The 14,390-nt window shown below is 34.2% G+C and overlaps 1 protein-coding gene across 2 annotated transcripts in view; it reads left to right on the top strand.

Moving 5' to 3' along the window:
* The first annotated feature begins 1,471 nt into the window (after positions 1 to 1,471).
* The window catches only part of LOC143255668 (D(1)-like dopamine receptor), a 32,275-nt gene continuing 19,356 nt past the window's right edge, over positions 1,472 to 14,390 (top strand). The window contains exons 1-2 of one of the 2 annotated variants that reach the window (XM_076511702.1): positions 1,472 to 1,733; positions 12,658 to 12,751. The gene's annotated coding sequence lies outside the window, so the exon portion shown is untranslated. The remainder of the gene's footprint in view (positions 1,734 to 12,657; positions 12,752 to 14,390) is intronic. The other variant, XM_076511703.1, reaches the window with a different exon arrangement.

The following is a 14,390-nucleotide window of genomic DNA, read 5'->3' as shown; positions in this document are numbered from 1 at the left end:
TTTCTCTGACTAACGTATCTAGAGAGTAGTGGCTTGAGCAAAAAAAATATATATTTTTTTCATTTATATTCTGCAGAACTGGTTGAAATGTTTAAATTGTTAGCAGTTTCTCTGGTGGTTATCCTAGGCGACTAATCTGCGATTTGTACATAGTAGTAGTAGTACAAGTCTTGCGACAGTAGGATGGTGTTTAGGTGTTATATATTCTCGTAGGAGATGAGCTAACCTTTCATGTTATATGCTATTCATTATGTTATGAATAGTTATCTTCAAAATTTGTATTCCTGTACGTTGGGTCATTTTGCTGTTTAGCTATAAGAACATTCTTTTTCAAACAGGGATCTGTCATATTCTTCCAGCCATAAGTCATCATAGATGACAATGCGTTGTCGAATGGCTGGAAGTTCGGAGTTAACCAACTACACGGGTGCTAGATATCTAGTTGATAGTGTCATGGTTCACAGTGGGGCGAAATGTTGTTGATTTAGCAACTTACAAGATTAATACTTTTACATTTTTATTCCTTACAATTTACCACATTACTGCGAAGCACTTATACACATTAAAGCAAGAATTAAATAGTTACATTCAGTCATCAGTTTTTTACAACTAACTAACAACGTTAGACTTTCTCGGAAGCATTCTTTTATCGGTATTAGAGCTTTATATTTTTAATATGAAAGGTCTCCATTGACTAATCTGTCAGGTGGAGACTCCAAGACTCCATCCCTAATTTAGAGCAGCTGAGAAAAAAGAGGGCAACCAATCTGCAGCCACCACCTAAATAACTACTCTTAACCGAATTGCGTAATTGAACACCACCTTTATGACGCCCATCAGGCTTAAAGTGCTAAGTTTGTTCAATGAAACAACACAGGCTTGAACCTTATTTTTCGCAATTTGACATATTATCGTTTAGGCCACGCCTGTCCATCTTCTTTTATCAACATGAAGGCAAATAAATGTAATATACAGAATCTGAAGTGTTCATAATCATGAAATGTGTTTTAGCGGTAAATAATTTTAATAAACTTTAATTTTACCTTACCTAACATTGACGTTATGCTGGCTAAGTTTAAATTTTCATGCTGTTTATAATTTTTATTCAAATTAAGTGTACTTCTAAATGAGCTGAATCAAACATTTAGGACATCAAGCTGTTCTAGACATATAGGATTTAATTTTTTAAAAGAACAAAGTTAATAAAAGTCATTAACATTTAGGTTTTCTGTGAGTTGTATTTTCTATAGAATTATATTACGCAAGTTTTCAGATCTCTGAAGTAGATGAGTTTCAAGTTTTAATAAACACCTCATCGACGCATTTTTTATATATTTCTCAGGGTTTTTCAATAGGGTATCTGTCTGCATTTGACAGGCCCGAGCACGAATCATTTCTTTCTTCGTGGGTCTCGTGATTTACAGGGCGTATAGAAAATGCGTCATGTTTACGGACACGCGCTCCGTGAAGCAGTGGGTAAACGATAGGACGTGAGACTGGACGTATTGTAGGAAGCTTCCGATCACTCGCTGCTATCTTTACTGACTAAGCTCCTAAAATGTTACTACACTAAATAGTACGGCAACATTTGTTAATTTTACTCTAACTTTGCACTGGATAACGTGTTATATAGAAGGTGAATACCTGCGAGAATTCTTGCTACAGGAAACTTCCTTTAGCGCTCACTAAACGTTAAGAAAAGTTATCTGTCATAGGTACTAAGTACCATTCAAGTAAGTTTGGAACATTACGATTGTTTAACGATTGAAGGGCATCGAATTAAAAAATATTTTGTTAGTAAACTGTTAAATAATAAACTGAACAATATTACACTGCTTTATTGGGGAACACATTTTATAACACTCAGACCGATAAAATGTTGTACAGTAAGTATCGTCGATCTGATTAATTATTATGTATAAGATTTAGCAGATTCAGACAAATAGGTTGTTGTATAATGAAGTAAGTGGTGTCAAGTTGATTAATTATTACGTGTCAGATTCAGACCGGTAAGCTATTGTATAATGAATTTCAGTATCATCAATCGGATCAATTATTATGTATCAGACTTTTAAGATTGAGACCAGTAAGTTGTTTTATAGTAGTTTTAGACCGATAAGCTGTTATTCGCTATATTTATAATATCAAACTGATTAACTGTTATGTGTCAGGTTTAGCAGGTTCAAACTAATAAATTGTTATATAAGGGTATGGCTTGGTTTGAATTTCACACAAAGCTACACGAGGACTAACTGTGCTAGCCGTTTCTAATCTAGCGGTGAAAGTCTAGAGGAAAGGCTAACTTTTGGGTTACTCTTTTTCCTGACCGTCACATTTGAACGAACCCACGGCTGAAAGGGCGAGCATGTTTGGTGGAACGGGAATTTGAACCCGTGACTCTCAGATTTGAGTCAAGCGATCTGACCACCTGGCCATACCAAGACGTCGTGTAATGGATTTATCAGTATCAAGGTTTTTATGTATCACATTTAGCGGATTTAGCTGTGGTATAACAGATTTAGTGACATCAAGCTGATTAAACATTGTGTATAATACAAAACGGGTGGATATGTTATGTATCAATTTTATCAGATGCGGACCAGTAAGCTGTTATAATATATTTAGTGGCGTCCAGTGAATTAATTATTGTCTATTACAAAAAAAAAGAAAGAAAATATATTATGTATCAATTTTAGCGGACTCGGACTAATAAATTATTTTAATATATCTAGTACTATATGGCTGGTTAGATGGTGTATAATACATTTAACAGACTCAGACTGATATATCGATGTACAGTAAAATCAGCAGCATCAAGATGATAAGCTGGATAGTATTAGTTTTGGTTTGTTTTGAATTTCGCGCAAAACTACACGAGGGCTGTTTGTGCTAGCAGTCCCTTATTTTTAGCAGCTTAAGATAAAAGAGAAGGCAGCTGGTTATCACTACCCACCGCCAACTCTTGGACTACTCTTTTACCAACGAATAGTGGGATTGGTTGTCACATTATAACGCCCCCACAGTTAAAATGGCGAACAAGATTGGTGTTACGGGGATTCGAACCCGCGACCCTGGCCATTCCAGGTCGGATGGTATTAGCTTAGATATTATTGTAAATAAATAAAATAAGTCAATCACATATAATTTGTTGTATAGCAGTTTGTAGGCCTATTGGTTTTCCAATATTTTCTCTAGTTTTGGCGTTTAAACCTGTAACTTATGAAATTACACAGTCTCAGATTGGTGGGATGTTGGATGTTAAATCTGGCAGCATCTGGTTTGCTATTTGGTGTATATTAGACTTAGTGATCTCTGATTGGCGCAATAAAATTATTTTCACAAATTACTTGCCTACATAACACATGTATAAAGTGTAAATATACCAGACTGTTTAGCTGATGTACTGGATACGTTTATAAGGCAGCCGGTATCACTACCTATACAGGGATGTCTCGAATTGTTTATCGAAATAGTATTTAAAATATTTCCTGAACAGATCGTTAAAACTTTATAACACTACACAGTTTTATACTAATATGTATGTAATGAGTCACATGTTCAGAGAATGTCTTTATATATCATAGAAAAAATTCTTGTTCTTTCATATGTTTTTTTATAACGTGATTACTCAAAAACTAAAACAGTTGTGTGACCTAGTTTCAAACAGAGCATCCTTCTTACAAGTCTTAATGGTGACTAGGAGTAATGTTAAACATTTATAATTCTGGTGTAAACGGTAGTATCATTACTCTCGAAATGGTTTGTTTGTTTTTTATTGCGCGTGAAACTACACAAGAGCTATCTGCGCTAGCTGTCCCTAATTTAGCAGTGTAAGACGAGAGGGAAGACAGTTAGTCATCACCACTCATCGCCAACTCTTGGGCTACTCTTTTACTAATGAATAGTAAGATTGATCGTCACATTATAACGCACCCACGATTGAAGGGGCGAGCATGTTTGGTGTGACGGGGATTCGAACCCGCGACCCTCAGATTACGACTCGAGTGCCTTCACCACCTGGCCATGCCGGCCATCTTGAAGTGAACTTTCTTACAGAAATATGGTGTTTCTTTTGGAAAGTTAAGTATAGGGTGAAACATGAATTACCAGCTAATAACAGAAAAAAAATAGATATTACAGTTAGAACTTATTGTATTTAGATCTTTGTTATAAATACAGCTTCCCCGTGTTTATTGAAACACTGCATTTAAAGAAACTTTTCAAAAATGGAAGCGAATGCGTGGATGACATAATAGCACTGGCACGAATTAACATATAGAAATATATGTATATATATATATATATATATACAATCACAACTGAGTTTCATTTATTCTATTTTAGACTGCTAGCATTCTACTACACTCTCTGTCTGTGGTGTTATGTAGAGATGGTGAAAATATCTTCTCTGGTGTCTTGTTTGAATCAAGGATTGGCATCAGCCATCCATAGATTTACTTAATTGTATTGTTTTTATATTTTAAAGTATTCAAACCTATTGTAACAGATTAATAAAAAGAGACTTCTAATGATTTAAAGATTTTGAAACTTTTAATGTAAGTATACAAATAACGTATGTTTAAGTTAAACCCGGAAACTCGGGATACATGTTTGACGTGCTGGCTCCTGGTATTATTGGTACTTTCATTTCAAAACAATAAAAAATATCCATACCTTTACAGTGATATAGACAAATAGTTATACGTTTTAACGTCTTGATTATTTTCGTCCCTTATATTCTTATCCTAAGATATTGAATATTGTACAGAGTTCATTATAACTGAGATCGTATTTTCGTTTCATCAGTGTCGAAATTTCTAATAGCTTTTCATATTACCACAACATATACATTTGAAATTTAAAGTTCTTGTTAATTGATACAATATGTTATCACTCTCAGAGAAACTACCAGAAGGCTATATGTACATTTAAGTTGGAGAGTATGTACTTAAGTTCTGTATTTTGTTTTTACATGGAATTATCTTATTATACTTGTGCCTTGTTAATCTAATATCTGTGGTTGATATTGGATGGATTTTATACCGTGAGGCTTATAGTAATAGTTTAATGTTGTTGATTAACCTATTAAAAATTTACAAATAGATAAAAGAAGTCGTCTGGTAGAACTTTATTATCTCGAAGTGACCAGCAACGAGTTAAATTGGACTTAAAAGTCATAATTCAAACTACTTCAGTGTTTTTCGAACAGTCAGATTGTCAACTATACTTCATAGCTATTGTAAATATATTCATAAATAGAGAATATTTACAGTTTCAGATCAATTTTTTCACTCGTAGTTCACATGGAAACGATATTAATTAGTAAAGGAGTTTTTAAAAAAATGACAAAATAATACATTTATGTTGTTTGGTTTTTGTGAGATCTAAGCTTAGGTCGGGAAGAAGATAAAAGAGAAAAAATATGAATGATTTACATGAATCAAGTGTGATTATTGTTATTTCTTTCGATACTTAAAGCTGTCGTTTGTTGAGTGACGGCCCGGCATCGGCAGGCAGTTAAGGCACTCGACTCGTAATCTGAATGTCGCAGGTTTGAATCACCATAACTTTAAACATGCTCGCTCTTTCAGCCGTGGGGGCGTTATAATGTGACGGTCAATCCCGCTATCCGTTGGTAAAAGAGTAGTCCAAGTTGGCGTTGGGTGGTGATGACTAGTTGCCTTCCCTCTAGTCTTACACTGCAAAATTATGAACGGCTGGCACAGATAACCCTCGTATAATTTTGCGCGAAATTCAAAACAAACCTAAAGCTGTCGTGTGTTGAGTGACAGCAACCACTGATTGGCAATTAAACTTCTCTAACGGACCATCTGTTGGAAAAAGAAAGAGAAAAGAAGATATGTTCATTGATTGATTAATAAAGCATAAACAATTTAAAATGTTAGTGCATTTTTGTTTCCAAAATAATAGTAGATTATTATTCGAATATTTCTAACTTACTTTTCTATAACTGGGTCTGCTCGGATCCGGAAGAGTCACTAAGGAAAATTTTGATAGAAGATGAACTAAAATAGAGTTATATAACATCGATAGTATAGTTTATTACTCTCTTTATCCTGGCAAAAAGGAAAAGATAAGCTGGTACATCATCCTCTACCAAAGTTGATGTCGGAAAAATGGATAAATTTAATTTATCCATTATACACTATCTACACTGACAGCGATAAAGCAGAATAAATCGGTACGTCACTCTCTACCTGCAAAAGCGCAGGTATACTTAAATAACGTTGGTACGTTTTCTCCTACCTCCAATAGAAAAAGAAATACAAAAATAACTTATCGAATTATTTCTACCTACCGTAACATGATGCTTTATTTATATATAAATTTATTGATAACACTAAAAATTACTTAAAAAAGATACATTTTTCGGTGATGTTGTTTGATATGTGTTGTGAAGAAGAGTTTGAACTTTAATAAGTGTATACAGTTTTGGAAAAATCCTTCATGATAAAATGAGTTGCTTTACTTAACCAGTTCCAATATCTTCCTGTAATTTTGACAGCATCTCATATTTAGATTAATTAATATTATACAATTTGCTAATTTCATTTTTTGCATAATTGTGTTGGCGTGCTTTGTAATGTATATAAACATAAAATATTTGTAATTTCATTCTTATATGGTTTATTACGAGTTTCTTGGGAGAAAGGGAATAGCTCGCAAGATAATGTGTGTGTGTGTGTGTTTTCATTTAGCAAAGCCATATCGGGCTATCTGCTAAGTCTACCGAGGGAATCGAACCCCTGATTTTAGCGTTGTAAATCCGTAGACTTAACGCTGTACCAGCGGGGGACAGATAATGTGTAGAGATTTAACTTTAGATTTCGTGTTAAATATCAAAACACTACTCTCCTTTTGTCTAAATAACTGTAACAGTAATTTTAATGTTTTAAGCCTTTTGTACCCCGGTGGCACAGCGGCATCCATCATGTCTGCGGACTTACAACGCATGAAGCTTGGTTTCGATACCCGTGATGGGCAGAGCACAGGTAGTCCAATGTGTAGCTTTGAGCCTAGTTACAAACAGACATCTTACAAAATATAACCCCTATTGAACCAGCGTAAGTTTACGGACTAAAAATATTAAAATCAGAGGTTCGATTCCGCGAGGCGAACAGACCGTTTATTGTGTACCTTTGTGATATAAAAGTTAAGTAAACCAAAAAAAAACCATGTTTCACTGTGAATATTATTTCGGATATCTAAGTTGATATTATGAATGTGTTAATGTGCTATTAAAACATATTTTGGATTTTTGTTGTATAATTCCTTTAATTTTTGCATGTGAAATTTTCGGAAAGTCTCGAAAATATACTAATAAAATGATCCTACGTACAGTTAACAAATGTTTCTGTTATATACATCGATTGGGCGTGGCCCAAATTATTACTGTACTCGGACGGTGAATTCAAGTGTTTGTAATTCGTGTCTGTTGTCCCAGAAACGTGCTCCGCACTTTGGAGCTGTGAGTGAGAGTCAAGTCCTACTACTCATTCTGATAAGAGCACTACAGTAGTGGATGCTACTGACTAGTCGCTTAATCTACAGTATAGCCATTTAAAAACATTAGTGTAACTTTACGCGCAAATTATGAAACAAACAACAAAACAAACAGTACAAAAATAATTACTTCCTTATCAACAACAAACAGATCTAAACCCTCCTAAAAACAGACTTACAAAAATATCGTTGTTGTTTTACACTTTCAAAAATGAAACAAATTGCATGGGAATACCTGTATATTTATTTTATTTATGTAAGTTTATTATTTTCTACCTGCCCATGTTATTACAACATCATTATAAAGGTCGTTGTTTGTAACACAAGAGGAGAGCCTTGCATATTTAATTTCGCTATTTGTGTATACACACGGGCCTTTTAATTAAACCCTAATTGTTATGCAAGGTTTACTATTTAAGGAAAGGTGTGATCACTTTTCATTCAGTTGAAACTCAGTTTGTAATTCTGAGCTATTTGTTTGTATTATCTTTCCTTAACATTCTCCACTCGGTGGCTCAGCAACACCCATGGTGAACACAACAGAGAGAGCTCAGTGTGTACCTTTGTGTTACATCGGAGAAACATTTATGAGTTATACGTTTTCATAATCTCTACATATTTTATCCAAGTTCAAAAGCAGCCAATAAATGCGCACTAATCACGCATGATTATATTTAAGAAACTCTGAATGTTAATCTATTATTAAAATATTACTCACAGTTTTGGTAAGTTATCACAGTGATTATTTTAAAGAGGTGAATAAAAAGGTTTCAAACAAATGGCGGAAACTCACAACCAGTGTTAATGTAATTCGGCGAGAATTCCGAAATTCCATATTTATTTTTCTTAGCTGTTGGGCCTGGCATGGCCAGGTGGTTTTGGCACTTGGCTCTTAATCTGAGGATCGCTGGTTCAAATCCCCGTCACACGAAACATACTCATCCTTTCAGCAGTGGGGGAGTTATAATGTTATCAATTCCACTATTCGTTGGCAAGAGAGTTGGCGGTGGGTAATGGTGATTAGCTGCCTCCCCTCTAATCTTACACTACTAAATTAATAAAGTCTAGCGCAGCTAGTCCTCGTGTAACTTTGCGTGAAATTCGAAACAAACAAGCAAACAGCTGTTTTTACTTGTTTCTTTTTTACGGTATTATTTTTTTGTTTTTATATTTTTTCTTTCTGTTTACTCGTCGCTTTTATCTGTTTGTTTATTAAAACGTTTTTCTACGAGAGTGTTTTCTATTGTATCAAAGAAATTTGTAAAGAAAAGTTACTGAGAATGAATTTACTACAGGAATAACATTGGAAGCTTTGGTTGGAAGCTGTAATGAAATCGGGAGAGAGGATACGTAATGAAGTGTATCCCCTATATACTCGAGGATCGAAAAATATCACAAAGTTTTCTAATGTAATTCTTCAGAAACTATTAGTTTTACGCTTGAAGCAGATTTTTTAATGTTAACTGTTTTTAAGATTTTGCAGTATCATTAAAGTTTTATGATGATAGAAAATTGGATACGAAAAAAAGAAAAAGTCGGGAGTGTTAACAAAAAAATATTAAGTTATTTATTTTCTATAACAATAATATAAAGAAAAGTTCGCGTTTAGCAAACGGCTTTTATTGGGTTAGCAAAAATAAAATCCGTAAAGTTTCAAACAGTTTTAATGTAAAAATTTCCAGAAAATTAATGTTATATGACGAGAAAAGCTTTTGCGAAACTTGATGAAATTAATAGTAATTCAGGATGACTATTATTAGTACCTGGAATCTACTCCGTTGCTGAGTTTGTTAGGGAAACCATGAATCGAATCATCTTAGTTCTTTGGATGTCAGACTTCTTATTAGAACCGTGCTGTTGAGTGTGTTCGGTTTTGTTTGTCACTAAGAGCATAACACGAGTACAATCCCATGTATCAACTCTTCAGTGTATAAGCAAATTGACCGATTGCAGAGTGGGCGTGAGTTTCATATTAACTCACAACAGAAGATTGATTGTAATGTTAAGTATCCTAAAACAAGTTGAATTCTGACGAAAGATGGTTGCATAGAAATATGAGCAGGGGGGTACTTCAAGATATTATATTCTTGTTATTTGACTATATATATCACGATTCGTTTCAAGAGTTTATGTACAGGGCCGGTTGTTATTTGCTTTCACCTGTTCGTTGTGTGAAAAAGTATTATAAACAAGCTTGGTTTATCTTTCAAGATTGTTACAATTTCCAATAACTAGTTGAGAGAGCATATCCAACTGATGTGATAAACTTTTTTTCACCTCCTGGGATTGAATTCGGCGTACTTTAAACGACAAACCAAGTAACATTTTCCCGATTGAATTACGGAGGTAAATCGGGGGAACTCTTATACTAAGACGCTTTTTTCATTAATCAAAGCACCAAATTGTGACTAGTATAGTAAAACGAGTTTTAAAATAATTTCTTTGAAATGTAGTTTATTTTTGTCTTTTGAATGTGTTGTAATATAGTAGGTCATTTAGCTATAAATAACAACCATTAAAAACTATGTTATAGTTCAGTATTAGTAGAATGAATTCTACGAAAATTGTTTACAGCCGCTAGTTTTACTCAAAACAACGATGTGGATAAACAATAGGGAAATATACTGTTACTGTTTATTTCCACACCAAGACTTCTTGCTTTTCCCAGTAAACAATTATTGTAATGATATTGGACCTTCCTAAAGTATCCTGATCAGTTTCCACTTAGTGATGAATAAAACTTGTCAAATTACTTTTTCTTTTGAAATGCGGATTACACTTAACTCTGACGCAATATTAGAACAAATCTTATTGGGTAGATGTGGCCTAATAGTTAGCATGCTCGGACTGTGAATATGACGATTCGTGGCTCGTTACCTCAAAAAAAGCTTTCCTCGATTTAGAGCCATTGGTGCCCTATAAATGTGATGACCCACCCCCTCTACTTGGTCAGAAAATCTCTTCACTAGCTACGTGGCAACAATTGAAATGACTAAATGGAAACTTTGACGGAGGATATAGTCCGAATCGTATTGTAAATAAACAAAATTTTGATTCTGGCGCGTGCCGTCAGCATTGACCTATAACAAGTTTATTATATTACGGGTAAAAGTAGTCTCATTTTATAGGTGCTTGGTTTCTCCACAAATGTTTGTAGTTTGTATACGGGACGTGTTATGTTCAAGGTTAGTAAAATAACTTTTTTATCTTATAAGAATTAATTAAATAGATTTTCAGTTAAAATTAAATCAAAACTTTGATCTCGTTTAGTATTGGTTTCATGTAATCCTATTTTAGCCGTAAGATATATATCATTCAAACTCCTTTCTGTTAGTGTTTGGCCCTGCATGGCCAAGCACGTATGACGCACGACTCGTAATCCGGGGTTTGCGCCCGCGTCGCGCCATACATGCTCGCCCTCCCAGCCGTGGGGGCGTTATAATGTGACGGTCAATCTCACTATTCGTTGGTAAAAGAGTAGCCCAAGAGTTGGCGGTGGGTGGTGATGACTAGCTGCCTTCCCTCTAGTCTTACACTGCTAAATTAGGGACGGCTAGCACAGATAGCCCTTGAGTAGCTTTGTGCGAAATTCCAAAAACAAACAAACTGTTAGTGTTTAATGTACACAAAATAATGAAAAACACACGAAATAAACATTTATTATCTTCTTTATTTACACAATATTTTGTTCAACTTAACTATATCAAACTTGTCGCCGTATTTTTGAAAGCTAGAAAAACACGTTTTTTTTTGGTAAATTTTGTAAAACAATTAATATCTTTATTTGGACAAGATTGAAGCAGCACTTTATAATATTCTTAAGTTTGTTGTGCAAAATTATAAGAATCATTGTGAGATACAATATAAATGTTGGATAAGTTTTGGTACAAAGTAAATAAATAGTTCTTTCGATGTGGAACATTTTGTTCCACAAAAAAAATTCATTCAAAATAGAGTCAATGAACAAGAATTTTTACCGAATAGAAAAAAATTACTTCAAAAGTAAGAAAGGTAGTTAAGGCACTCGACTCGTAATGTGAGGGTCGCAGGTTCGAATCCCCATCCCACTAAACAGGCTCGCCCTTTCAGCCGTGGGGGGTTTATAATGTGCGGTCAATCCTACTATTCGTTGGTAAAAGAGTAGCCCAAGAGTTGGCGGTGGGTGATGATGACTAGCTACCTTTCCTCTAGTCTTATACAGCTAAATTAGGGATGACAAGCGCAGATAGCTCCAGCGTAGCTTTGCGCGAAATTAAAACAAACAAGAGAGATGACTCATACAGCTTTGTAGAAAGGTACTAAGTGACTACACCTATCACAGATTCATTCAGAGTTTTTAAAACGTTTATGTAAACAATGTGCTTATCTTCTGAGAAAATGTTAGTGGTTTGCGTCAGTAATTTAATTGCAGTCTCTTTATGTTTTATCACGAGCATGTTCATTATCATTATGTATTATTGCTTCTATTTTTGTTTAGAAATAATTGAAAACGTGTGTTAGTTTTTGAAATTCGCGTAAGTCTATTTGAGGTAGACGTCCCAAATTTTGAAGTATGGACTAGAACAAAAGCAGCTTGTCAACACCACCTACCACCCAATATTTCGTTGGTTTTTTATTATTTTGTGTACATTGAACATTTACAGAAAGGAGTTTGAATGATACACATTTTATGGCTAAAGAAGGATCACATGAAAACCAAAACTAAACGAGATCACAGTTTTGATTTAGTTTTCAGTTTCTGATTATTCAAGTCACTCCAACTATTTAAGAAGTACTAATAGATATTGAACTTTCTTAAACTTCTCGGAACGACCTTTAGTGGTGCTCAGTGTTGCATGATGTAGAGTTTGTTTAACATTGGTTCTCAGTGTTGCATGATGTAGAGTTTGTGTAACATCGGTGCTCAGTGTTGCATGATGTAGAGTTTGTTTAACATCGGTGCTCAGTGTTGCATGATGTAGAGTTTGTTTAACATCGGTGCTCAGTGTTGCATGATGTAGAGTTTGTTTAACATTCATATCCACTGTTGTTAAAAATCATGTTTTTATTTAAGAGCATTGTAACAAAGTGAGTTATATGCACTGTGCCCATCCTCGTGATCAAACCTAAATATTTAGTATTATAATATTTCAGGCTAATAGCTGAGTAACGGGTAGGAGGGAAGGTAAAGCGTATGGATACTCTATTCACACGAACATTTTTTTCCTTTGTCAGAAACAGCTGTTGGGTGAGTTTTATACAATTACAATTCACGATTTAATATGTAATCTAATTATCTGAGAATTTTAGTTTTATTTTGTCCTATCAAGAATTGAAATTATATTAACACATAAGGTAAGTCAAAACCTAGACTGCTATAAAACCAAGAGTGTGAGATCTGTATTGATGTTAAATCATAGTTTATAGTAACTGAATGTGTAACACTCAGAAAAAACAACATATAAATAAGTCACTATTAAACCTTTATTGAAATATTTCAAATACCTCAATTTTATATAAGTAGTTCACTTACTAACAGTTTAAACTTCTTAACGAACTGTGAGACTTAGTGTTGATTATCTTCTTAAGGTTTTTGTTTAGACATAATTAAAAAGGTGTGTTTCTTTGTTTTTAAGTTTCGTTTAAGTCTATTTGAGTATTTTGAGTCTATTTTGAATTATGGAATAGAATGAAAGCAGCGAGTCAACACCATTTACCACCTGATATTGCACTACTCTTTATCAAGAAACAGTAGGATTGACTGCCACATTATAAAGATCTTATAGCTAAAAAGTCAACATGTTCGAGTACGGGATTTGAACACGCTTGCGAATCGTGTGTCTTAATTACAGGGCTCTAGTTTTAAAGGAAAGTTACTAGATGAAAAAAATCTTTTTTTTTCTGATATCGTCTCTGAGAACAAAAATGTTGGCAGTTTTAAGAAATACAGTGTTCTAACTTACTAAATCTTAACAATATATCATTGAAAGAAAAAGGAAGCTTAAATTTAAACTACTTTTTTTATACCATTCATGACACGATTTGTTTAGAATTTCGTAAAAAGCTACATGAGGGCTATCTGCGCTGGTCGTCCCTAATTAAGCGGTGAATGACTAGAAGGAGTTCAGCTAGTGATCACCATAAATCGCCAACTCTTGGGCCACTCTGTTACCAATGAATAGTAATATTCACCGTCACATTATAATGTCTCCACGGCTGAAAGGGTGAGCATATTATTGTAATGAGGGATTAGAACCCGCGACCCTCATATGGGAAATCTATTTCTCTAATCTCCTGGCTAAAAGTCAGGTGCCTGTATGTATATCGTTTAGTTAACTTATGTATCAAGACATAATAATAATATAGCTATTTCTTTTTCAGTATATCAAATTATGGTCCCTCCCACTGACTAAACGGTAAGCCTTTGGACTTGTAACGCAAAACCAAACTTGATAATAGCCTGAGGCTTTCAATATATAGATATATTATCTAACAATGATTTTTGAAATGTTAGGTTTCAATTATCGTTTTCCTTATAGAAATGATTGTTTAGTAAAAGAACTGTTTAACTATTTTGGATACTTGTCTAAAGTCACACAAGGTTGTTTACAATGGCCGACCATTTCTTCTAACTATGTATCTAATCAGTAACTCCCATTGTCAAATCATGAGCTAATGTAACTGAATTTGTTTGTCACACTTATAACACCCTCGCAGCTACAATACGAAGAGCAAGACTTTTAGCAAACTAGATGCGAACCTCGGACTTTCATATTCACAATCTGGTATATTAACCACAAGGTTATACCACTTTTTAAGAGGGATGAAGTAAGAGATCGGTAATTATTTTGGAAGTTGCATCTTTTGTACATTTCGGAAAGGACATA

This window comes from Tachypleus tridentatus, chromosome 7 (assembly GCF_004210375.1).
Source record: "Tachypleus tridentatus isolate NWPU-2018 chromosome 7, ASM421037v1, whole genome shotgun sequence".
Lineage (NCBI taxonomy): Eukaryota > Metazoa > Arthropoda > Merostomata > Xiphosura > Limulidae > Tachypleus > Tachypleus tridentatus.
This window is presented reverse-complemented; position numbering and strand designations above follow the sequence as displayed.